Raw genomic sequence first — 27,022 nt, 5'->3', positions numbered from 1 at the left:
ACACTAAACTATGGTTTAGCCTTACACGAGTTAGCCTTGAACTTGTGTACTTTTTCCTGCCCTCTCCTCCTCTGGTGTGGCTGTGAAGAGGAGATCAGAAGCTTCCACTTGCTTTCAATTAACTGTGATTTATTGTTATGTCCAATCCCTAAATTATGCTTGACTGTTAGCCATGCTGGCTGGAGATGATGGGAGTTGGAATCCAAATCATCTAAAGGGTGCTAGGCTGGGGATGGCTGCTGTTGCTTATCTCTAAGCATCAGATCATTCCTGTCTGCAGCATCAGTAAGATAGGTAGGATACTATTAGTTTATCTTAAGGTTTGTTGTTAAGTATTGCTGAGCTAATATAGATAAAATAGCCACTAAATAACTAGCCACTTGTAACATTAATCTTTAACAGCAATTATTAACTGACCCTCTCCTTAGGTTGTTCTTTTTACCTTCCGTTTCTTCCTGTGTTGTTAAGTTGTTAGCTTTTGGCAGGGAATGCTTTTCATTGAGCTAGTCTACATTGCCCAGTATAGTTTTAAGCTGTTTATAAATAATCAAGATAATGATGCATATATCCTGATAATCTTTGAGCTATTTGGAATTAATTACCATATATACATACCATGTATTAGAATCAGAATATTTATTGCGGTCAATGACCCGTACAGAGAATATAAAATACAACGATAAAATAGTATACAATAAAATGGAAATGTTAAACTCTAAGTAAAATAGGACAACAAAATAAAATCTATAATAGGCTTTCAAGAAAGAGATTTTAAACGTTTGAGTTGGGCTGTATAAACAAATTTAGCAACTGAGACCATAATCGACCTATTTGAGCCAGTCAAAAGATAGGATAACATACACTCGGGAGGTTTATTTGGAAACTTTTTGGTGATTGGATATATATATTTATGACGTTCGAACAAGTATAATGGGCAAGCAAAGAAAACATGTGAGAGCGTTTCTATGCTACCCACCTTACAGGGACAGATGCGTTTGTCATAGCCTGTTCCCTGGTATCTCCCTTCCAACAATGCTGAAGTTAAGCAATTGAATCTAGCCTTAGCGAACGCTTGCCGATATTTGGGTACAGTTAGAAAATCTAGATATAGGGCATGATTCAGAGGGTCAAAACTCAAATTATGATGCAAAGGTGAGCAGACTTTAGATGCTGCAAGAGTTGAGGTTTGAAGATCTATGTCCCTAAGTCGTGTTCGGATAGTGTATCTGACCAGTGCGGGATCTTGGAAAGATAGATATTCTAGGGAAAGGCCTAACCTGGGGAGTTTGTCAAGAAAGGTTTTCATCCATGTGGAAAGATAAGAATAATTCCAAAGGGAGGCTAGATGTCCAGATGGACAGTCATAGGATAGTTTAAGCCAATAGTTGAAGGCGAGAGACCAAGCTTGGCATTCAATCGAGGCTAGGCCAGCTTCTAACCTAAGGACAGCGTTCGGGACACATCTTGGGACACCAAAAATTTGGCGTAGAAAGATTGAAAGTACTGATTCTACAGTAGAATTATAGGCACGGATCCAGAGAGGGGCACCATATAATAGTTGAGGAATAATTTTGGTTCTAAAAACCTTGATAACTGCTGGAATGAATTGCCCCCCTTTGGTGTAAAAATAGCGTAAGATGTTCTTCGCTGTAGTCCGGGCTGTCAGAACAGCCGCATGAATATGTGGCGCCCAAGAAAGAGAAGAGTGAAACATAATGCCAAGGTATTTGTAGGACGTAATTTGAGCAATTCGTTGGCCATTAATTGTCCACTCAGAAACTATGGGTCGCTTTGCGAAGGCTAAAATTTTGGTTTTAGAGAAGTTAATGGTAAGGTGATTGTGCAGTATGTCATAAAAACTCGAAGCAAGCGTTTGAGGCCAACTCTGGAAAAAGATAAAAGGGCGGCATCATCTACATATAACAGAATAGGGCATCTGTGTTCACTTACTTTGGGAGAGTGGAAAATTGGGGAGAGACATTTTACTTCCAAATCATTCAAGAAGACATTGAAAAGTAGAGGAGCCAGGACACAGCCCTGCCTAACTCCTTTTGTTGTGGGGATCGAGTTGGTCAGGCCCCGATCACGTCCGCAACGGACACGAAGTGAGGTGTTCAGATGCATATTGTGGATAAAAAGCAGCAGTCTTTTATTGATTGTTGTTTTTGCCAATTTAGCCCATAATTTGTCCCTTGGAATAGAGTCGAAGGCGGACTTTAGATCAACAAAGGCAACATATAGGCCGCTCCCCATTTGATTCCTATATTTTTCTGCCAAATGGTTTAGAAGTAGGCAATGATCCAGGACAGATCTACCCCTCCTGAATCCTGCCTGTTCCCATCCCAGAATGTTATCCTCCTCTATCCAGGTTAACAGTTTCCTCTTCAGATAGCTAGCGTAAAGTTTCCCTGTCACTGAGAGGAGACTGATTGGCCTGTAGCTAGAGGGATCGTCTCTTGGGCCTTTTTTGTAAATGGGAACAACTATAGCTTCATGCCAGGCCTCAGGGAAATGGCCCGTATTGTTAATCAGAGTGAATAGGTTGGCTAATATGGGGGCCCACCAGTCTTGGTGAGACTTCAGGAGCTCCGGGGGTAGATTATCACTACCCGGAGCTTTGGCAGATTTTAAATCTTCCATCAAGTCTATTATTTCACTCTGAGAGGCAGGTGGCCAAGCTGGGAGATTTCCAGGGTCACAAGTGAAAAGATAGTTTGGGGGGCTATAACGAATGTCCTCCTGCAGATCTGTGAAATATTGTTCCCATATGTGAGAGGAAATATTACATGGAGCATGATTAGTGGAGCTCATAGTTCCATTGACAAGGGACCAGAATCTTTTTGAATTTTTGGTCTTGGCTGCATGTATTAGGGACTTCCAACCCTCATGTTGTGCTTGTCTCTTTTTGGTGGCTAATAAGGACTTGTATTTCCTTTTAATGATATAATACTCGGAAGGCAAGGTACTGGCATTCTGCTGCTGATAGTGTAAATAGATCTGTCTTAGTTGTCTCTTAGTGGACAGACACTCTTTATCAAACCATCTAGGAAAGCCTATTTTTATGTTTGTCCTGGGGGCAGTGGAGTTGGGAGCTAAGAAGGAATTTAAAGTCACTGTCAGGGAATAGTATACATTTAGGGCCATTGGAAGGTTAGAAATATTCCCTAGGTGTTCTTGGATGGCCAGGGCAGGAGAGGAAGAGATAAAGTCTGCTACCTTGGAAGCTACTTGCGGTGACCAGATAGAACTCCTATGGGTAAAATACGCTAAGTTAGCTTCCGGATTGTACTTCACATCTAATCGGCTCTTCTCTTCTAATTGAACTAAGAGGGATAAGGGGAGATGGTCACTATCTTGTCTCTTACCCACAGAGAAATTAACTAACGAGTTCAATAACTGGTGGGAAGTTATCGCGTAGTCTATTACACTGCTTCCTCTGCTAGAAATGTAGGTGTATTCCGCGCATATATCCAGAGGGTTTAGGCCATTAAGGATAGTAAAGTTATGGCTACCAACTAGACGGGTTAGGCAAATCCCCGGGTAGTTAACCCTAAGGTCCTTAGAGGTCCTATCAAAAGCTGAAACATAGTGTTCATTATCCTCACCCTGCCACAGTTTATATGCAAGTAGGCAATCATTGTTGGGGCCAATCCTGGTGTTGAAGTCTCCCATGATAATTATTAAAGCTTTGGGGAACTGGGACTCCAACTCTATTATATAGTTATCTAAATTGTCCCATAATTGATCGGTCTATATCCTTGCCACAGCTGGAGGCATGTAGACATTGATTAGGAGAAAGGATCTTGTATGGAACATCAACAAAACAGCTATAGCAAGATTGTTACATGGATGTATGTTTCTAGAGTGAGCAATCAATGCAGTGGAGATTAATATTGCCATGCCTCCTTTAGCTCTACCTTGGTATTTAGCCAGAGATGGAACTGCTGGTAGGTCGATAGAGACAAAGCCATCCAAAAGTAAATTCTGGGTAGACCAAGTCTCCTGGAGGAAAATTATGTCATGTTGATTCAAATAGTTAATCAGTTCTAGGTTATTTTGCTTGGTGTTCCATCCTGCTATGTTCCATGATAGGAGGTGCAAGGGAGGGTTGGTCAGCGATGTTTTCCGACAAGTGCAGGAAGATGTTACTACTCCGTGTGGTGAAGTTATTATAGCAGGAGAGTGTCAATGTATTTCATCAATTCGGTTTAAAAAGCCTGTGTCATCCATAAAGATTGCACCAGATGACTTGTAGGGAACTGGATGTTTGGTCGGCAGTTGAGTTAGCCTGGATGAGGGAAGGTCAGAATCAGAAGAAAGTGACGAGGAGTTTTTTTCAGGGGGACTCATGTCAGGTTTCGTGTCCTCTAAACGCTGGATTAGCTGGTATAGTTTGTTGATGATCATCGCTCGCTCGGTGTCCAGAAGTTGAGAATAAAGTTAAACATAAGAACATAAGAAGAGCCTGCTGGATCAGGCCAGTGGCCCATCTAGTACAGCATGCTGTTCTCACAGTGGCCAACCAGGTGCCTTGGGGAAGCCCGCAAACAGGACCCGAGTGCAAGAACACTCTCCCCTCCTGAGGCTTCCGGCAACTGGTGTTCAGAAGCATGCTGCCTCTGACTAGGGTGGCACAGCACAGCCATCATGGCTAGTAGCCATTAATAGCCCTGTCCTCCATGAATTTGTCTAATCTTCTTTTAAAACCATCCAAGCTGGTGGCCATTACTGCATCTTGTGGGAGCAAATTCCATAGTTTAACTATGCACTGAGTAAAGAAGTACTTCCTTTTGTCTGTCCTGAATCTTCCAACATTCAGCTTCTTTGAATCTCCACGAGTTCTAGTATTATGAGAGAGGGAGAAGAACTTTTCTCTATCCACTTTCTCAATGCCATGCATAATTTTATACACTTCTATCATGTCTCCTCTGACCCGCCTTTTCTCTAAACTAAAAAGCCCCAAATGCTGCAACCTTTCCTCGTAAGGGAGTCGCTCCATCCCCTTGATCATTCTGGTTGCCCTCTTCTGAACCTTTTCCAACTCTAGAATATCCTTTTTGAGATGAGGCGACCAGAACTGTACACAGTATTCCAAATGCGGCCGCACCATAGATTTATACAACGGCATTATGATATCGGCTGTTTTATTTTCAATACCTTTCCTAATTATCGCTAGCATGGAATTTGCCTTTTTCACAGCTGCCGCACACTGGGTCGACATTTTCATCGTGCTGTCCACTACAACCCCGAGGTCTCTCTCCTGGTTGGTCACCGCCAGTTCAGACCCCATGAGCGTATATGTGAAATTAAGATTTTTTGCTCCAATATGCATAATTTTACACTTGTTTATATTGAATTGCATTTGCCATTTTTCCGCCCATTCACTCAGTTTGGAGAGATCTTTTTGGAGCTCTTCACAATCCCTTTTTGTTTTAACAACCCTGAACAATTTAGTGTCGTCAGCAAACTTGGCCACTTCACTGCTCACTCCTAATTCTAGGTCATTAATGAACAAGTTGAAAAGTACAGGTCCCAATACCGATCCTTGAGGGACTCCACTTTCTACAGCCCTCCATTGGGAGAACTGTCCGTTGATTCCTACTCTCTGCTTTCTGCTTCTTAACCAATTCCTTATCCACAAGAGGACCTCTCCTCTTATTCCATGACTGCTAAGCTTCCTCAGAAGTCTTTGATGAGGCACCTTGTCAAACGCTTTTTGAAAGTCTAAGTACACTATGTCCACTGGATCACCTCTATATGCTTGTTGACACTCTCAAAGAATTCTAATAGGTTACTGAGACAGAACTTTCCCTTGCAGAAGCCATGCTGGCTCTGCTTCAGCAAGGCTTGTTCTTCTATGTGCTTAGTTAATCTAGCTTTAATAATACTTTCTACCAGTTTTCCAGGGACAGAAGTTAAGCTAACTGGCCTGTAATTTCCGGGATCCCCTCTGGATCCCTTTTTGAATATTGGCGTTACAGTTGCCACTTTCCAGTCCTCAGGCACGGAGGAGGACCCAAGGGACAAGTTACATATTTTAGTTAGCAGATCAGCAATTTTACATTTGAGTTCTTTGAGAACTCTCGGGTGGATGCCATCCGGGCCCGGTGATTTGTCAGTTTTTATATTGTCCATTAAGCCTAGAACTTCCTCTCTCATTACCACTATTTGTCTCAGTTCCTCAGAATCCCTTCCTGCAAATGTTAGTTCAGGTTCAGGGATCTGCCCTATATCTTCCACTGTGAAGTTCCGTGACTTGGAGCTTCTCTGGCTCCAATTCGCACATTAGAGTAGCCAAAGTTGGAGTCCGACTAGGGAGAACAGCGAAACTACTTGGTACTGGGGGGCTAGACTGTGAAGAAGACTTAGGAGGGTCGTAAATTGATGACGTCCCTGTCTCAGAGAGGGACAGTCTAGAGGATTGTGTATAGGTCACCAGTGGTGAAGGAGAAGCAGAATTAATGTAGTAACGCTGTATTATTAGACCCCTAGTCTTAAGGTTCTCCCTGATACCATGAATCTGGCTGGTGATGGCAGAAGAGTGGAAGGTGACAATCAAGCGCCAGTAGTCTGGTTTAGTGGTTACATTAACCATGGACTTAATATAGTTTGTACGATGCAGCGGATGTAGAAGTTGGGTGAAACAATTGTCCAGAAATGGGATACTTGAAAAGGAGGGCCAACGACCCGAGGTCCTTGGATTGTACGAGACCGCCAGTTTCCCTGGCTGAAGTACAAGGTTCCAGGGACAGCGTTGAATTTTAACAGAGGGTAAGCTTATATCTGGTTGTGGCGTCAGTAGGGGAGGACTTGTTTCCCAAACTTTATTTGGAGATTCATAACGGGAAGATTTGCCCCGTTGCTCCCTCGGAGTGTAAGATGGCGTCTGGGTATCCAAGAGCTTAAACAATGGCTTGAAGTTCATTTTCCTATCAAAATTAGGTTTGATATTTTTAATATTCTTTGATTTTTTGGCTTTTCTTGTTTGTTTTTGCCTCCCAGAGACTAAGGAGTTTTTCTTCAGGAGCCTATTCTTATTTTTACCAGCTCCTCTTACAATCGTCTTTTGCTGGACACTGGTAGGAGGCTGGGTTGCCAAATTCCCATGTCCCGAAGTGCTCTGAGGAAGGTGGAGCGCCAGTGTTTTCACCAGAGTAGTGAGTAAGTTGTTGGTTTCTGCGATATACGTTTTGACTAGGCTCAGTTCTTGGAGCAGAAGGGGTTGCCAGCCCACATCAGGAGTCTTAGGAGCAGGAAGTGAGGCAGTCGTTGAGTGGTGTGCTTCTGAACTCATCACGGGTGAGGAAAGTAGTTGTCTCTGGGGTTCATGGTATGAATCAATAGTAATCACCTCAGAGGGAGGTCCGTCGTTGACTGAAGTTGTAGTACAGTTAAAGCCAGCGTCTAACAGCTCCTCAGCCAAGCTCTTAGCAGCTATAGAGGCAGCATATGTTTTTACTAAAAAGGGTTGATCTAAAGTCCATTCATGTAGCACTGGAGATGGCAGATTTGTTCCCTGCTCGTTTTGTGGGAGTGATAAGGAATGCAATGAGTCATGTATAAGTGGAAAATAACTCGTAATTTTGGTTTGTAGTTTACTTGTCAAAATATCATCTCCCTTGTCTATTCTCGGCTCCTGATGGCATCTCCTTGTTAAAGCCATTGGCATACGTAAGTTAAAACAGGTTGAGAGATAAGGTTTGTTCTCACTTCCAGAGAGTCTCCGGAACCTTACAGTTGAGTTTAACTCCCAGAGAATGTAGTTAGTAAATTTATTGGAGTGCTGACATGGGTTGTTTACATCTGGAGTTAAGATTCATCGGCTGGGGTAAGTAATAGTGATTAATGGCTGTGTCTACAGCCGGAGGTCAAGGACGTTCCAAATCCTTCGTTTTACAGCCGTCGTAATAAACGATGTTCCAAACATAGAGTGTTCTAATGAGTAGAGACTTGCAGTCAGATACTCGGGAATGACAATTTTGAATGAGGAAAGGCTAATTACGAGTGTTTAAAAGCGAAAAACTAAGAACACATAAATATGTGTCTTACCAGAAGAGAAGTCTTTACCGGAACACCATGTATTAATGATCATTATTATACTAGAACATTGCATGCCAGTTAAGTGTCTGCAGTGAAGGCATTACCAAACTGAACTGGAGAAAGTAACTAAGAAAAAGAAGAGTGCAAAAGTTGACTGCAGGTGTGATATATACTGTGAATCAAATACAACTTGAATTGAGGAACATGGTTGAGATGTCTGAAGTGGAGAGAGATGAATGCTGAATTGGCCCTAGAACAAATGAGGAAGGTCTGAGGACAAATACGATTTTAGTAGTAGATCCAGATGGATAGAACAAAAATGTGATGAGCCACAAAACATCAAGAAAAGAGAAATAATGCAAGGAAATGCTGTTTTGCAAAGGCCAATGGAGTATGGGCAGAACCTCCTCCCCCCAAAAAAAAAGACCAAGGAAGGAAACCATACAATCTTAAAAACAATGCTGCAGGTTGAAGGGTTGGTTCACACGTGTTGCGAAAACCTAGTGATGTAGAAGCTGTGTTGAGATCATTGTTGGACCTCTCATTGGCATATGATACCACCAACCATGGTATCCTTCTGGGGTGTCTGTGCAGTATGGGACTTGAGGGCCCTTTTTTGGAGTAGCTATGGTCCTTCCTGGCTGAATGTTCTGAGAATGTGGTTCTAGGGGACTGTTGCATGGATCCTTTGCAATTGGCCTGTGGGGTTTCTTAGGGCTCTTGTTTTGTCCCTTGAGCTTTTTAACATCTATATGAAGCTGCTGGGGGAGGTCATCTAAAGTTTTGGGGTCTGGTTTCGACACTATGCTGTGGTGTAACAAACTGTGGTTCTGTCCATAGTAGGTGCCGCCATACTAAAGGCCTGATTCCTACATCATATGGAATGGCCCTCCTGTGAAATAGTATTTGCAGGATGCCTTCTCCTGCAGAGCACAGTGATTGGTTGGATATATGAGATAATGTATGTTTTTTCTTACATTTATATCCTATCTTTCTTCCACCATGGAACTCAAGTGGCATATAAGTAGTTCCCGGCAGTCACACACCCAACTATTGACCAGATCCAGACCAGAGGCTTCATGTACCTTCAGATTATACTCAGAGATCAGGGGCTTTCTCTTGAAGAGTGTTTGAAAACTGTAGCTATTGCAAGATGCAGTGGCCAGATTGCTTTCTGGCACATACTTTGCTGACCAAATTAAGCCAGCCTTATACCCACTGCACTAGCATCCAATTTGTTTATCCACGCAGTTTGTTGACCATATTACAGCCATCTTGTACCACTACTTTCCTTTTTTTGGCGGGGGTGCTATTCTTGGTGCTGTTTCTTACCTATAAAACCAAAACGGTTTGGGGCCAGATTATCTAAACGACCACCTCCTCCCATGTGAACTTGCTCATAGTTTAAGATCTGCTTTGGGGACCCTGCTGTGTGTTCTACCACCAAGAGAGGTTAGGTTGTTGGGGACCCAGGGCAGGGCCTTTTCTGTGGCAACACCTCAACTATGTAACTTCCTCCCTAGGGTTGTTATGATACCTTTTAAAAGTTTTTAATTGTAAGTTGTCTTGGGGTTATCTATTTCTTGGATGGAAAAGCAACTCATAAAATTTTATAAATAAATAACATTGAAATCTGTGAGCAGGTGGACTAGTAAAAATATTCACAGGTTTGTAACTTTTGTACAGTTTCTTGCAAGGCTAATTTATATGATAATATGCCAGAGCCAACATGGTTTCAAAAATGAACAAATCCCCTTGGCAGATACATGATGCAGAGGTCAAGGTCTTATTGACACTGACTTTTGCTGAACACCGTCCTTAAGGGGAAGGGATATAGCTCAGTGGTACAGCATAGGCATTGAATGCATAAAGGTCCCATATTCAGTCTTGGGCATCTTCAGATAGGGCTGGAAAAGACTTCCGTCTGAAACCTTGGAAAGGCACTACCAGTCAGTATAAACCAGGGTGAGCAGAGTTTAGGCTTGCAGGATCAGCTGGAACCCTGAGATCCATCAACTGGAAGCAGGTACAAAAGATGTACACCTAGAATTAAGGAGTTCCAAGCCCAGGAATTTATTTTGAGTACCAGATTTGTTCCTCTGCTTCTCCAGTGTCTCTGGTTTATCAGGTGCTACTTGATTCTTTTATGTCTCCCTGGAAAAGAGAGCTAATTGGTAAAATGAGTACTGTTAATTTATCCCCTCTTGCCCTTGGACCCCATGCAAGCTAAATCCATTGTTAAACAGAGAATAAAATATATGGATGACCAAGAGCTATATGCCTTAGCAAATGGGCTTTCTTCACCACACTCACTGGGTCTGCCTTGGCCTGCCTCTAATCAATATATGCCATACTTACACTTTTTAACAATACCTAATTATAGAAGAGCTGTTCTGCTGGCAACTTTTAACATTGTACCTTCAAAGTTGTTAGAGGGCAGATTTGCTAAAGCTCATATTAAGGATCGATGCTGTCCATGTAATCAGCTGGAACTTGAAACAGTCTCTCATGTTTTTACTGTAGATTTTATCAAGGGAACAGAAAACATATTATCTACCCCCTTATGAGGCAGTTTCCTGATTGATCCTTAGAGACTCTTCTGAGCATTTTCCTTGAGAGATCCAATAACTTTATTACTGAACAGGTAGCACTATTTCTGAATGTAGTAATAACTCTTAGACATTCAATGATTGTTAGCTCTTAAATCCGTACCTTTGCTCTTTTGATTTTGTGATTATGTATTTATCCAGTTGTGTGCTCTCTATAATGGATGGTTGACAGCAATAAAATGTTGTTGTTGAGTACCAGAACTGAGCTGAGCTCATAGTTCTTCCACATAGAAATCCAGTCTTGGTTACCCCCTCCCCCTCTATCTTTTTTCATTTCAGCAGTCTAATTTTTGTTATTAAAGAACTGGGAGACAAATATCTTTGTTGATCTACTGGATATCACCCAGAGATCTACCAGTAGATCCCTATCTATATAATAATAATAATAATAAAATTTTATTTATGAGTTGCCTATCTGGCCGAATTAACGGCCACTCTAGGCGACGTACATTATACAATAAAATACAATATAAAACCACAATCAATGAGTAATCTAAAAAAAACCCTTCCAGTTAATAGCAGCATAAAAATTAATCCACTCCAGAGATCCTGTAAGCCTGCCTGAATAGCCAGGTCTTCAAGGCCCGGCGGAACCCCATCAGGGAGGGGGCATGGCGAAGGTCAGAAGGCAGGGAATTCCAGAGGGTGGGAGCCACAATTGAAAATACTCTCTCTCTGGCGGGACTGAGAGAAGGTCTTGTGTGGCTGATCTCGTCAGGCGGCATAACTGATGATGCTGGAGGCACTCCTTCAGATAAACTGGGCCGAAACCGTATAGGGCATTAAAGGTCAACACCAACACCTTGAATTGGGCTCGGTAAACAACTGGTAGCCAGTGTAGATCTACTAACACCGGAGTGATATGATCACGGCGACGGCTGTTCTTAATCAGACGTGCCGCCGCATTCTGTATCAGCTGTAATTTCTGGACCGTTTTCAAGGGTAGCCCCACGTAGAGCGCATTACAGTAGTCTAAGAGGGAGGAGACCAGGGCATGTATCACCCGTGGGAGTAGATGGACAGGAAGGTAGGGACGCAGCCTCCGTATCAGGTGTAATTGGTACTAAGCTGCCCGGCTCACTGCTGAAACCTGAGCCTCCATGGACGAATGACCCCAAGGCTGCGGACCTGTTTCTTCAGGGGTAACCTCACCCCATTAAGCACCAGGTCTATATTTCCCAACCTCCTCTTATCTCCTACGAGCAACACCTCGGTCTTATCGGGATTCAGCTTCAGCCTATTCCCCTCCATCCATCCACTTACTGATTCCAGGCACTTGGACATGGTGTCCACAGCCAACTCTGGTGAGGACTTGCATATTGGTGACACTGCAGCCCAAATCTCCTGATGATAGCCCCCAGCGGCTTTATATAGATGTTGAATAGCATGGGGGAGAGGATAGAACCCTGTGGCACTCCACAGTTGAGGGTCCAAGGGTCTGACATCTCATCCCCCAATGCCACCCGTTGATGCCTGTCTGAGAGATAGGAACGGAACCACCGTAAAACAGTGCCCCCTATTCCCAATCCCTCCAGGCGATCTAAAAGGATACTGTGGTCGACGGTATCAAAAGCCGCTGAGAGATCCAGGAGGATGAGGAAGGTATATTCTCCCCTAACTAACGCCCTCCTCATATCATCCACCAGGGCGACCAAGGCTGTTTCAGTTCCATGTCCAGTCCTGAAACCAGATTGGAATGGGTCTAGATAATCTGCTTCATCCAAGTGTGTCTGTAACTGTTTGGCCACCACTCGCTCAATCACCTTGCCCAAGAATGGTAAGTTAGAGACTGGGCAAAAGTTATTCAACTCTTGGGGATCCAAGGAGGACTTTTTCAAGATGGGCTTTATTACTGCCTCCTTGAGGGCTGATGGCATTGCACCCTTCTCCAAGGATGCATTTACCACTGCCTTGATCCCTTCGCTCAGCCTCTCTTTGCAGCTCATAATGAGCCACGAGGGGCAAGGATCAAACAGACAGGTGGTTGGCTTCACAGTAGAGAGCACCTTGTCCACTTCCTCAGAGGGGAGGGGCCGAAACCGATCCCACTGGACCGGACTGCAACTGGCTGACTCTGGCCTGCTTCCTGTATCCACGGCGTGCGGAATCATGTTCTTCAGATGCTCGATTTTATCGGCAAAGTGTTTGGCAAAAGTATCACAGGAGATTTTAGAATGTTCCATGGGTTCCTGAGCAACTGGACCAACCAGGCTTCGGACCACTTGGAACAACCTCCTGGAACAACACTCTGCGGACGCAATAGAGGCAGCAAAGAAATCCCTCTTTGTTGCCTTTGTTGCCATCTGGTAGGCAGCTATTGCTGCTCTAACCAGTGTCCGATCGTCTTCAGAGCGAGATTTCCGCCACTGGCGCTCTAGTTGTCTCACCTCCTGTCACAGACCTCGCAACCGTGGTGTATACCAGGGTGCTATCTGAGCTCTATTCAGGGGGAGAGGATGTTTCGGAGCCACCCGGTCAACTGCCCTAGTGATCTCCCTATTCCACTCCATCACCAGGGTTTCGACCGGGCGTCCTTCGGTCAGCTCCAAATCTCCCAGCGCATTCAGGAATCCCTTAGGATCCATCAGGCGTCTGGGGCGGACCATCCTAATAGGTCCTTGTCCCCTGCGGAGGGTGTGAGGCATTGAGAGGTCTATATTCACCAGATAGTGATCTGACCATGACACGGGGTTAGAAGAAACAACCCCCATTTCCAGAGCACTTCCCTCCCATCCCGAGACAAACACAAGGTCAAGAGCATGACTGGCTACATGGGTGGGCCCTATATTACTAAGGTGCAGTTCCCAAGAAGTCATGGTTTCTATGAAATCCTGAGGGGCGCCAATAAGGGCGGTCTCTGCATGCACGTTAAAGTCCCCCCAAACTAATAGTTTGGGGGAGAGCACCCGCACACCCGAGACCACCTCGAGCACCTCAGTCAGGGAGTCTGCCGTGCAGCGGGGTGGGCGGTACACAAGCAGAATCCCTAAACTGCCCTTTGGGCCCAGTCTCCAGTACATGCAATCAACAAACTTGGTCTCGTGGAGAGGGGGTCTGGCGAAAACCAAAGACCCTCGATAGATGACTGCCACCCCCCCTCCCCGCCTACCAACCCTCGGCTGCTGTGCATATTGGAAGCCGGCTGGACACATGGCCTCAAGTATGGGAGCTGAGGCCTCATCCAGCCAGGTCTCCATGATACACATCAGGTCTGCGTTCTCATCCAGAATCATATCATGGATGAGCGTTGTTTTTTGCACCACAGACCTGGCATTACACAACAGCAGTCGAAGGTCGGATGGAGTCCTGTGTCCCCCAGTTAACTTCTGGTTATGGGCAGGCCCGGAACAGGGGATGGATATTAAGCATCTATCCCTTGTTCCCCTAAACTGGCCTGGCCTGCCACGCGCACCTCTTCAGGATCTGCCGCCTAGCCTTTTAATATCATGGCTCCCCACCCTCCCCACAGTACCCCCCTCCGATCTGCACATGTCCCACTCCCTATCCGCCAATCAGGCTGGCCTCCCAAATAAGTCTGTATAGAATTGCCCGTGTCTCTCTTGCTCTACGAGACGGGTTTGGCTCGCCTGCAGCCGATGGGCCTTTCACCTCCTGTTGTTCCTAGGCCTCCACCACGGCTCTCTCCAAATCCACGTAGCGCCGCTGTCCCCACTCTTCGCCGCCTTCCCGTCGCATCCAATGGCTCCTCTTCCTCATTGAGGTCAAACCACCTCGTCGGCCTCCTCCCTCCTCGGATCCCGTTCTTCTGAAGCGGCCGGTGGAGGGCACACCGCGCCGCACCGGCGGTATTGCGGCCTCTCCCTCCTCCTCCGCTATGGACAGGCTCCAAGGAGGCCGCCGCTGCACACAACCAAGCCGCAGGGAATAAAAATGAAACGGGCAGCGTGGATGGCTGCGTCCAAGCTGCGGCTCCCCTGCTCCACGCCCCCAGCCGGCTCCCACCGCTCCCTCGCTCAAGCAGGAGCGTCCCGAGGCCGCCAGGAGGCAACTAAGTGGCGGCAGCTGGAGGCCGCGGCAGGGCACATAGGCCGCAGCGGCGGCGATGCAACGAGGGGACTACTGCCAGGAAGGTATGGACTGAGGTGAAACTGCAGCTACAAGGCTGCCATCCATCTGTCCCGTGCATCCTAGGACAGCCCTAGAAGGACTCCTTCGGCCGCCCGTACCAGGAACCTCCCAGCCCCAGCTTGGAGACTAAAATCCCCTCTAGGTAGCGTGTTCGAAGGCCACTAGATGATCTCTCTAAGGTTAGGATTGCCTGTGCCCGTAAACAGAAGGCACAGATAGTGCGGGTAACTTAATAGGATGGCAGTGCCGGTTGTAACTAGCAGCGCCGGTTGTGACTAACGGCGCCTTCCTTACTGTTTCGACCTCAAGGGAGCGATTTCAACCGCTCCTCTCCCGCCGGCAGCCATCTTCCACTCTGCAATCTACCTTCTGCCCACCCCAATGTAGACAGTACTGAGCTAGATGGACCAATGGTCTGACTCAGTTTTAAGGCAAACTGGAACAGGTTCAGAGAAGGGCAACATGGATGATCAGGTGACTGGAAACAAAGCCCTATGAGGAGAGACTGAAAGAACTGGGCATATTTAGCCTTGAGAAGAGGAGGAGAGATATGATAGCACTTTTCAAGTAATTGAAAGGTTGTCACACAGTGGAGGGCTAGGATCTCTTCTTGATCATCCCAGAGTGCTGGACATGAAATAATGGCCTCAAGTTATAGGAAGCCAGATTTTGACTGAACATCAGGAAAAACTTCCTACTTGTTAGAGCAGTACAACAATGGAACCAATTACATAGGGAGGTGGGGGCTGTCCAGCACTGGACTCATTCAAGAGGCAGCTGGTATTAAGTTGGATTCCTACACTGAGCAGGGGATTGGACTCAATGGCCTTATAGACCCTTCCAACTCTACTGTTCTATGATACTATGTTCCTGTGTTTTCATTGTAGTTCTTTTAGCTAATAGAAAAGCAGATGTGGTTAGCAAAAGTGGTTTCAGTATGAAATGCAATATCTGCTATTGGACTTGGAACGGAAGGAACGGTTTCTTTTTCATCGTATTTGGCACAAACGTAAGGGAGCCAGAATGCATGTGTGGCCTTGTCCTCTATCTCAGATCCATTCATTAACTGGGAGAGGTGGGCTTTTGTATGCCATTGAAGATTTAGTTGAGTAATTTACCACTAAACTGATTAAAACTTCCATCTCTAATTGTCTGTTACAAAAGTGAAATGTGCCTAGGAGCTGTGGAGTACCTTACCAGCTCAATTCAAATGTGGGTGCCAGAGTTATATTTTACTTTAGGGATTATCTGTATCTGAAACAGATATAGAAGAACTTCCTTGAGGGTGCATGCTTCTGAGTTTGCTCTATAATCCTTGTATCTCAAAATTTTATAGCTACAGCAAGACTATGAAGCATCTTCACTGTAGCGTGATGAGGGCTGTTTCTGTCACTTGGGGGTAAGAGAATGTCATATTGAATCCAGATCAAACTGAGAAATTTGCTAACAAACATGAAAGGTTCATCAACTGGATTCTGCTTACCCATTGGTTTGGTATCCTGGAGTGCCTACTCCATCAAAGCATGAGAATGTGTGCCATTTTAATGTTATTTGTTTAGGAATTAATACTCCCCCTTCACCAAATGGTCACAGTGCGGGTTACAACATATACAATTAGAGACAACTAAAATACATAATTCATAAAAGCTCAACTTAAAAATTCAACATTAAAGATTCAGTATATACTTCCTGTTACTGAGAACAGAGGACCGGATCTGCATCTCATGCTTGTAGAATAGATGTGACACGTTCTGCTAAGTTTACTCTCTTGATAGACAGTTGTACGGAAGATGGGATGGAAGCAACTTAGTTGTAATTCTAAAATAGGAGTGTTTAGTTGAATTCTAAACTAAACAAGTTTCCCCTGTTGTGAGAACATCTAGTACTAATTTTTCTCCTAAACTTTTATTTGCATACATTTCCCTGGAAATTTCTTCAGTAGGAGTCTGCATTCACACTGATTACACACCCATTTTGGAGGAGGAACAAAGGGGCATGTTACTGGCATCTAGTTTAAGTTTCTTCAGAGCTTGGAGTGTTGTAACCTTTTGAATGTTGTGCCAACAAAATCCTGACTTCAAAGTAGTTACTTGTTGAATATGAGGGGAGGGTTCTTTTCCCTCAAGCCTCATGATTCTTTACTGGAAATTTGATTTCAGTGCCCAGCCAGTATTTCATGATAAGGGTTGTTAAGAACTCTCTCTGCCAGAGACCCAAATTTTATGCTATGAACACTTAAATTCTACACTCAAGATAACTTATTTAGATGACCTTTTATGGGTAAAATTTGTTCTGATTTAAGTGTTTGTTTTGGAAGCAGTTTTTCAGATTTTTCTGAGCTACTGTATCCTCCCCCCCAACTCTTTACTATTTGGTAACATTGCAAGATGGTAACATTGCAGTTTGCTTTGAGTAAATACTTTTGGCTAGGCACAGTAAGGTTATTTTGTCATATTTGTTAGAGAGAATGAGGCCACCGCTTTAGGTGGCAGATGCTGGGAGGCAGCCATGATAATCTCCTTGAGAGACCCCAGCCATTCATTCTCCTGTGGTGGAGGATAGAGCTGTGTAAGCCACACCGCCTGTCCTTGTTCTCCATAATTAGCCAGCTGTCTCAGGTGTGGTGGGGGATGCTATCCCATTTCTAGTGTTAAATTAAGATTCAGTTGGCAGCCGTAGTGGTGCATGTGGTGGTAGGAAGCCACCCTTCCAACACTGCTGCTGCAACTGCTTACCTGAACGGTGCTAGGGTGGTGGTGAAGTTGGAGTCACATGGGTGTCCTGGGTGGAGTGCTGAATTGGTTCTACTAGCATGCCTACACAGCCTTGACCTTGCCACTGCCCCACCCTGTCTCAGCCCCATCTACAAAAGCAGTAGCCATGCTGGCCTTGGGGGGGGGGCAGCTCTGTCCCACCACATGTGCCCCTACTGCTTGCCAGTTCAGTTGGCTTCTGTAAATGGAATGGGGCCAAAGTACCATCTTGTACTTTGCTTCAGGCCATCAATATGGCTTGGGATGGCCCTGATTCAACTGAATACATTTTGTGTCTGCATTCAAAATGTTCCATTGTAGTTATTGCAAAAGGCTTCTATAGAATAACATTAGCATAATTAGAGTTTATTTATTTTATTTATTTATTTAATTTAATTTAATTTATATACCGCCCTAAGCCAAAAAGGCTCTCTGGGCGGTGTACATAGAGGATAAACAAGAAAATATATGAATAGAACAAATATAAGAAAATCAAAAAGCAAAACAAACAAAGAACAGAAACCAAACAACATCAAAACATACCAGCAATGAAACACTGTTTTAAAATACACTACAAAACAATTTCTTTAAAAAGAATATTTAAAATTTTTAAAATGCCTGGGAGTATAAAAAGGTTTTCACCTGGCGCCGAAAATATAGCAGCGTCGGCGCCAGGCGTACCTCATCGGGGAGACTATTCCACAATTCGGGGGCCATCAAGCTTCTCGATGTGATGGCACTCAGAGGAGGGCCTTAGATGTCGAGCGCAGTGTACGGGTAGTTTCGTTGAGTATCCTTGCTTCACGAGCTGGCCAAAAGATGGCCGCGGAGCTGTGAGGCTCTGTTAAATGCAGCTCCACAGATTTCATTTAAAAACTTTATAGACGTCTGACTAAGAAAGCAGTAAGTTTGTTCCAACCTGGCAATTTCTTTTATCCACATTTTCTACAAACCCTGTTTATTTTCTGGCTAATGCTGACATTTTTACCGCCATTAATCTCTTTGTTTCCTGGGGGCAGCTGAAAAGTTTTCAAGGCTATGAGAGCTAATCACGGACTATAATTTTTTTAACTGAGTCTCTTGAGACAATTAATAATAGCTTGTGAACTTCAGACCCACTCAAGGATAGTGGCTGTAGAAGGAATAGTCTCTCTACTTCCTCATACAAAGGTTATAAGGAAGGTTAGCTCCAACTACCCATTACCCAAGGCTGCATCTTTTAAATAATTTCTTCCTTAAGCTTACACTCGACCTACCTAAGACTGAAACTTTCAAGTGGTCACTGTTCCACAAATTATACAAACAGGAAACAGGTTAAAGTAAGAAAGAAAGAAAGAAAGGAAAGGAAAGGAAAGGAAAAGAAAAATTACTTACCTGAGCCTGTTGGTGTAAATACACCCTCGAGTAAACTTAATCAATCCTCAAACAAAAGAGTTTATGACATTTAAAGACAAGGCAAGGCAAAAAGGATATTCAAGCTAAATACTGCATTTAAATGGTTTTGACGAGAAGCTTAACGAAGGCCCTGGGAGTTACCTCCCAGCCTTGGCCGATAAAGAACAAACATAAGGCAAAGAAGGCAAAGAAGGTTAACCACAGGAATTTGAAACGACAAGGCCAAGCGGTATCAACTTCACTGCAGGCTGCTCAGCAGCCCAGGGTCATAAAGGGCCAGAGTCAAATTCTTCAGTTTTTCGTTTCACCAAATAAAGAAAACCTTCAGAAGGAATCCCACTATGAATCTCATAAGATCCATGACTGGTCTTTATCACATTCCTCTTTTAAGGACCTTAATTTAACTAATGACAACCTGGCACCAAACTTGGCGGAAAAAATAGCTTTAGCTGATGCAGTAATTGGTGAGTGCTCCTCTTATGGGGATGCCTTAAATCCAACAGCTTCACCCCATCTACAACATCTACGTAAGATAATTTCTACTTTTGATGACCACTCCATGCATAAGAAGTCTCAATTACAGCCTGGATACATGGAAAGTATATCCAAAGAACATATATTCCAACCATCGCCAGTGACCGGTCATCTTCCCGAGGAGACCCCTTACCTTGATTCGACTGAGGTGGAGCCTCCTCCAACAGAGGCAGTAAAACATTCCAAAAAACAGACAAATCCAACTCTTGTTGAAGACAAAATTAGTCCCACAATAACAGGATGGCTTCTGATGCTTGCCTTTGATCTTGACGCCATGAAATCCTCTTTAACTGAAAATAACACTTTATTATCATCAATACTCGACATATTAAAAAAAAGGGAGTCTAAGCCTCTATCTAATCACACTTTAGACTATACTCCTACTCCTCCACACGTGGTGGTAACCACGACACATAGTAAATCTGGACCATCGAATGTATGTGGGGGAAAAAATAAAAGGAGGAAAATTTACAAACAAGCAGAAACTAGTATCGAAATATAATCAAAAGAAACCGGCTAATATGAAAAACTACAAACTCCAACATCGGGATAAAATGAACTTTAAGAAGCTATTTCAACATCTGGAACAACCTTCAAGCAAAAGTAAAGGCTTAAAGTTATCAAAAAGCTATGCTCCACCCTCTCGCATCATCAGTGAGGAGGAAAACTTATCTTCAATGAAGTCTAGTGGTAACCATTCTTTGCAGGACTCTCCATTTAGCCTACTGGACAGGGAGCAGCAACCTCCAAAACTCTCTAGGATCTCCCATTCTCTTCAGAATGATGCCCAAATAAACCCTGATCAACTACAAGATCCATGGACTGATGTGCTTCTAAGGCTCCCGGTAAAATCTATATCCAAGCTGAATCAATGGAACTTAGTTTTGGACTCATATCAACTTGTGTTTGGTAATTTTCCGAAACCGCCAGGAATTCTATCTCAAAGTGATCGTATATCCCATCTTTGTAATTTTCTAAAATCAGAAATGGAGTTGAATATCACAGACATTTCCCAGATACAATACCAATATTATGACGGCCTCAAGGCCCGAGCCTTGGTTCGTTTCTTTTCCCAGTATACTGTTCAAAAAGTTCTCTCCGCCAAATCTCGTATAACCAACCTAGGTCTAACTATACACAGATACTTTGAAAACAGAGCAACACCTGAAACCTTGTTACCTAAATCCTCTTGCTCTACAACGCCTCCTTGGCCGCAGCAGCCCTGTATACAACCTTCTGAACCACTTATCGATCTATCTATCGGACCGCCCGAACAAGAACTCCCCCCAAAAGGTATTCCGCCTCATGAGGCACTCTCATTGACTCAAGACAACATTGGTACTTTTACTCCAGAAGAACTACTACTTATAGAAACTTTCAGGTCACTACCAAAAATGAATCAAAATGAGATTTTGGTACGATTACACCATTTAAAGTCCTATCTTAGCGCCCTCATGAACCAGAGCCCTAAGCAACAACTTGAAGAGATGATAGAACCTACCTCTGTTTTAGAATCAACAGCAAAGATCTTAAACACATTACAAGTTCCTATGATATGTGGGCCTCTAAGTTCTCATTTAGGCCATGAAATGAGAATTGTACCCCAGAGTGGTAGCAATCAGAAGATAGTTCAGAAAACCTTGACAAAGGACTCTATCCTCCAAGCCCAAGATGGAAATCAGTTACAAAAATCTCCTTGCTATGAGCTCGCAAAACGAGCGACTATTGACCCCCCTGGGTTTTGGGACCAAATGCGCTACCTAGAGGCAGAGGAGAGGGGGTCTCCACCCCATCCCTCCGATCTTAAACAATTCAATTGCTTATCCTCCACCCAGGAGACTCTCCTTCCGACAATTAAATTATTGAACCCCGCGGTCAACTCCTTACAGAGAGAACAGCCCCCACCTATGATGAACGGATGCATCGCTCCGTCAGATATCTTCAATGAGATCAATGTTATATGACACTTACCCATTCTATCTTGGAATGTCAATGGCTGGGGGAATAAGAGGGAAGATCCCGATTTTTTAGAGTACCTAAGTAATTTTAAAATAGTATGCATACAGGAAACGTGGGTCACTTCTCAAGGTAGTCTGATCCTTCCAGGATACCTCTCCTTTTCCTCTCCCGCGATAAAACATTCAATGAAGGGCCGCCCTAGTGGAGGCCTCTCTACTTTCATTTCAGTTTCCCACTCTCTCTCAGTTGATCATCTTCCATCAACACTCCCTCAATTTATTCTAGCACTCAGGATAAGGGGCATCTTGACTGAATCGTTAATATGCATTAATATATATATTCTTCCCTTATACGACATTACTACAATTCCCATTAATGTATGGGATAAGCTTGAAGAGACTCTCACACAATATGAAATGCAGTACCCTAATGACAGTCTTTTACTTTGCGGAGATTTCAACGCTAGAATAGGTGACCTCTGGCCACCTAACACGGTTTCCTCCATTTGGGACCCCTTATATCAGGTCATTACTCAATACAGGGTACTAAAAGATCAAAAGTCAAATAAACAGGGTCCCTACGTGTTGGAATTAGCCTCACTGCACTCACTTGAAATCATAAACGGGTCTACAGTGGATTCTTCTCGAGGTTCCTTTACCTACCAGTCCTCCCAAGGTGCTAATACAATTGACTACATCTTAGTATCACAATCTCTGTTTTCGGACATTATCGACTTTAAGGTCGAATGTAGGACAGAGAGTGACCACCTTCCCCTCCAACTATGCCTTAGGATTAATAAGAGTACCGTCCCTTCCACATCATGTTTGGGACTAGCACAGACTGAGAAAAAAATCCATTGGTCCGAGAAGACTAGGGATCGTGTCGCAGCCCAGTTGGGGAGTAATTTATATCAAACAATACGTCAGGAAGTACTGAATGAAACCCTCGATCCCATTCAGGCCTTTCAAACTATCTTAACCCTACTGAGACCATCCCTGGCTCAAAAGAGCAATGGCACCACTAGGACACATGGCCCTTATACATGGTTCAATCGAGAGTGTAGACTAAGGAAAAGAAAGTTGAAGGCCCAATTAAGATTGACTCTTATACACCCAAGTGACCAGTCCCAAGCTCTTTTCAAATCTATGAAGATCTCTTATAGAGCCCTTTTAATTCAAAAGAAAGCCGACTTTGCCGAAGCCCAATGGCAGCGGCTAGCCCGCGCGGCCTCTGACAGACATGAGCGACTGTTTTGGAATTTAGTTAAATCTGGGATGGGTGCGTTAAACCCCCAAGATGTACATCGAATTCCGACACCAGCCTGGCATGCCCATTTCCAAAGGCTTTATTGCCCAGCGATAGCCTCCAATGACCATTCATTGGATGTCGATATTTCAAAAGTGCCTCCGTGGCCCCTAGTCACGCCAGAAGAAATCAGTATCCTCACTGATTCTTTGAAGAATGGTAAATCCCCAGGAGAAGATTTTCTCCCCGCCGAATTATTCAAGCAATTCCCGGACTGGTGGACCCCATTCTTGGCAAGCCTTTTCTCTAGGATTAATGACTCTGGCATTATTCCTGATGGGTGGAGGCGCAATATTATCGTACCAATTTATAAAAGCAATGATCCCTCTAAACCCTCCAACTATTGCCCGATCAGCCTACTAAATGTGGCTTCCAAGCTTTATAGTAAATTCTTACTCCAAAAGTTGGAAGAATGGGTGGAGACTAACCAGCTCATACATCCCGAGCAGGTGGGCTTCAGAAAAGGATCTTCTCCGATTGACCATTGTCTAACCCTGTACTTCCTGGCAAAAAAGAGTATAATTGGACCCACACGACATCTATATGCTGCATTCGTTGATTTGGCAGCAGCCTTCAACTCTGTCGATAGGAATGCTCTTTGGTTAAAACTTTATAATCTAAACATAGATCGCCTGTACTTCCCTGTACTTCCTGGCAAAAAAGAGTATAATTGGACCCACACGACATCTATATGCTGCATTCGTTGATTTGGCAGTAGCCTTCGACTCTGTCGATAGGAATGCTCTTTGGTTAAAACTTTATAATCTAAACATAGATCGCCGTCTTCTCTATCTCATCAGGGCCCTATACACTAATACTAATGCTATGGTTAGAGTAAGCCAAAGTGGAGACATGATGAGCCTGATAGTAATAGGGAGGGGCGTTAAACAAGGCTGCCTCTTAGCCCCCCTTCTCTTCAATCTATTTATTAATAACATCATATCTGACCTCTCCGGTCCACAATACTTTCCTCCATCTATCGGCCACAGGAAGGTGTCCGTGTTGTTTTATGCGGACAACATGGTCCTCCTGTCTTTAGTCCCAATTGGCTTAAGAAAATTAATGAGAAACTTACAGGCACTCTGTACAAAGGAAAAGCTAGAAATCAATTACCAAAAAATGAAAGTTTTAGTTTTTGGTAAGAGATTTGAAGGACATCGTTGGTCAATGGCAGACCATCAGTTGGAGCAATGTCGGTTATATAAATATTTGGGAATATACTTTGCGGACACTCTTTCTTGGAAAAGACACCAGCAACACATAAAATTAACAGCCATAAAAACTGCAGGAGCAATTTTAAAGTTCTACCGCTCTGTAGGAGGTAACTTAATTCCTCCGGCTCTAAAAATCTTCCAATCTAAAGTAATTCCTCAGGTCTTATACGGCGCATCAATTTGGGGTTGGGACAAGGAAACCTGTTTGTCCTTAGAGACTATTCAAACAAATTTCCTCAAGCGTTTACTATCCCTCCCTCCAGGAACATCAGCAGCCATCTTACGTGCTGAGACTGGCCTTCCTCCCCTGGGAGTGCATATTCATCTTGCCCTTTTGAAGTTCTCAGAACTAGCTGGAAGGTCGCCGGGCAAGGAACTATTGAATTTGTGCCTAAACCACCCCTTCTCCTCTAATCTTTGGGGTCCTAAATTGGAAGAACTATTATCTAGTTATCATATAACTTCTCAGGTTTTTATATCATTAACACCTAATCAAAAATTACGTGAGATAGTTTTCTGCCACTCTGAGTATTTGGACAACTTAACACTAACTAACTCTAGAGTGGCCCCATGGTATGGGAAGTTTAAGACCGGTCATTATCTCTCCCCATACCTCACGTATCCTTTTCCCAAAAGCCTCAGGCACGCGTTCACTGCACTATGCTTCTTCTCCCTCCCTAATGCAGACAGAGAGGGACGAATCCTCGGAATTCCAAAAGATCAAAGACGATGTCCCTGTGGATATAATAAGGAGGAGGACATTCCTCATATACTGCTTCATTGCACAATTTATCAGGACCCCAGAACTAAGTTCCTCAAGAAGCTTTTAGATGAATCTGAATCTCTTACAGAAGCGGGAAAAGTAATTTCCTTAATGTCTGATTCAAATTTGGACGTGACACATAAGGTATCCCTGTTTGTGTTAGCAGCTTTGAAACTACGAGCTAATTTTATTCTGAATCTTAATAACAGCTGCCGTTCAAGTCTGTCTTAGTTTTAAATTTTAGACGCTGTACAATCAGCATAGATTCTCATTGCCTTATGATGTTTTAAATTTTCCTTTATAGAATTTATTTTAAACTCAATTATAAATTTTAACATGGTAAGTTTGTTGTACATGATATATTAATTAATTTTGTGTTGGCCTTTGGCCCTGCAATTTAAATAAACTATGGTACTATGGTAGTTTCGTATTGGGAGAGGCGTTCCACCAGGTATTGCGGTCCCATGCCGTGTAGGGCTTTATAGGTCAAAACCAGCACTTTGAATTTAGCCCGGAAACAAATAGGAAGCCAGTGCAGATGGGCCAGAACAGGTGTTATATGAGCGGACCGTCTGGTCCGCGTCAATAGTCTGGCTGCTGCATTCTGGACTAACTATAGTTTCCGAACTATCTTCAAGGGCAGCCCAACGTAGAGCACATTGCAGTAGTCCAACCTAGAAGTTACCAGAGCGTGAACAACTGAGGCGAGGTCATCACTGTCCAGATAGGGACGTAGCTGGGCTACCAATCGAAGATGGTAGAAAGCGTTCCGTGCCACCGAGGCCACCTGGGCCTCGAGAGACCAGAGCTTGGAAAAGTTACTTTTTTGAACTACAGCTCCCATCAGCCCAATCCAGTGGCCATGCTGGCTGAGGCTGATGGGAGTTGTAGTTCTAAAAAGTAACTTTTCCAAGCTCTGCGAGAGACAAGGAAGGATCGAAAAGAACTCCCAAGCTACGAACCTGATCCTTCAAGGGGAGTGTAACCCCATCAAGAACAGAATGAACATCCTCCATCTGGGCAGTGAAGGCACTCACCAGCAGCGTCTCGGTCTTGTCTGGATTGAGCTTCAGTTTGTTAGCCCCCATCCAGTCCATTATCGCGGTCAGGCAACGGTTTAGTACGTTAACAGCCTCACCTGAAGAGGATGAAAAGGAGAAATAGAGCTGCGTGTCATCAGCGTACTGATGACAACGCACCCCAAAACTCCTGATGTGGAAGTATCAATCTAATACTGCTATTAGTCTCCTAAACCTTTCCCTTAATAAGCCTCTGCTTTCGAATGCTCTGTAATTGTGCAGTTAATATTGAATATTTATGACTAGGGATGGGCAAGCTCCTCATGGCTTGCACTGGGCTGGCAGAAATAAACCCCGCTACTTCCATCAAAATTTTGAAATAGCTCATTTTATTTCCAAGCCACTCCAATGCCCCTGTTGACATCAATGGAGTCATTTAAAGAGGTTGTAACTTTGAAAATGGCTGGGGGTGGGGATGGGATAGCATAGGGATTGTAGCTCTGTGCTAGATCACGTGCTTTGCATGCAGAAGGCTCCAGTTTCAATCCCTGGCATTTCCAGCTAAACAGGTCAATTATCAAGTGATAGAAAAGGGTTCTGCAGAGATACCAGAAGCAGCTGCCAGTCAGAGTAAACAAAAACTGGGTTAGATGGACAAAAAGTCAGATCTGGTATAAGGCAGCTTTCTATGTTGCTATGATCCTTGAAGCAAGACATTCTTCAGCAGCAGTTACTATTTGCTCCCCACCAGCTGTTTTAGAGGTGAATGGGAGGTAAACTGTGAAATCATCTCTGGCTTGGATTGTAATCTGATCTGAAGAAGAATTGAGTGGCTTCTAATCCTTACCTCTTCTTTGAGGTGAGCATTACTGAGCCCTCAAATCTTGTTTCTGAGCTTCACCCTCATGAATTTTTCTGGAATCTTTATTTATTGCCAATAAATAAAAAAGCAATTATTAAAAAAAGCAATAACCATTTTATGTGGTTGATGGAAAGAATTTATTCATTTTGATATAGATATTTTAAATGACTGGTTTTTATGTTTGTCCCAGGTGGAATTTGAGGTGACATATATGAGATTTCCATTTGGTCTCCCATCCACGTACAGGACTGTCATAGACCTAATTTGTTTCAGAACATTTTTGAATAGCCTACAAAATAAGTCCGTTGTCAGAAGAGTTGATGTGCGGAAATGTGTGTGAGTGTATATATGAGTGGCTGCAGCTTGGAAAATTAGCTGAATGGGCATAATGTCACAGGTTCTATTCTTTGACAGATGAATGCATAATACATAAGAGACTAAAATAAAATGTGAAAAGGGAATGAAGGCATTAATTATGAA

At 43.7% G+C, this 27,022-nt stretch overlaps 1 protein-coding gene across 5 annotated transcripts in view; it reads left to right on the top strand.

The window, feature by feature from the left end:
* Positions 1 to 27,022, top strand: part of SLC9A8 (solute carrier family 9 member A8) — a 117,682-nt gene that overhangs the window by 24,521 nt on the left and 66,139 nt on the right. Inside the window, exon 1 of one of the 5 annotated variants that reach the window (XM_061631333.1) lies at positions 18,307 to 18,394. The exons of the other annotated variants lie outside the window; for them this stretch is intronic. The gene's annotated coding sequence lies outside the window, so the exon portion shown is untranslated. Of the gene's footprint in view, positions 1 to 18,306; positions 18,395 to 27,022 lie in introns of those variants that run through there. 5 annotated transcript variants of the gene reach the window in all.

The sequence above is a fragment of the Rhineura floridana genome, chromosome 6 (assembly GCF_030035675.1).
Source record: "Rhineura floridana isolate rRhiFlo1 chromosome 6, rRhiFlo1.hap2, whole genome shotgun sequence".
Classification (NCBI taxonomy): domain Eukaryota; kingdom Metazoa; phylum Chordata; class Lepidosauria; order Squamata; family Rhineuridae; genus Rhineura; species Rhineura floridana.
The sequence above is the reverse complement of the archived record's forward strand: the minus strand, read 5'-3'. Positions and strand labels throughout refer to the sequence as shown.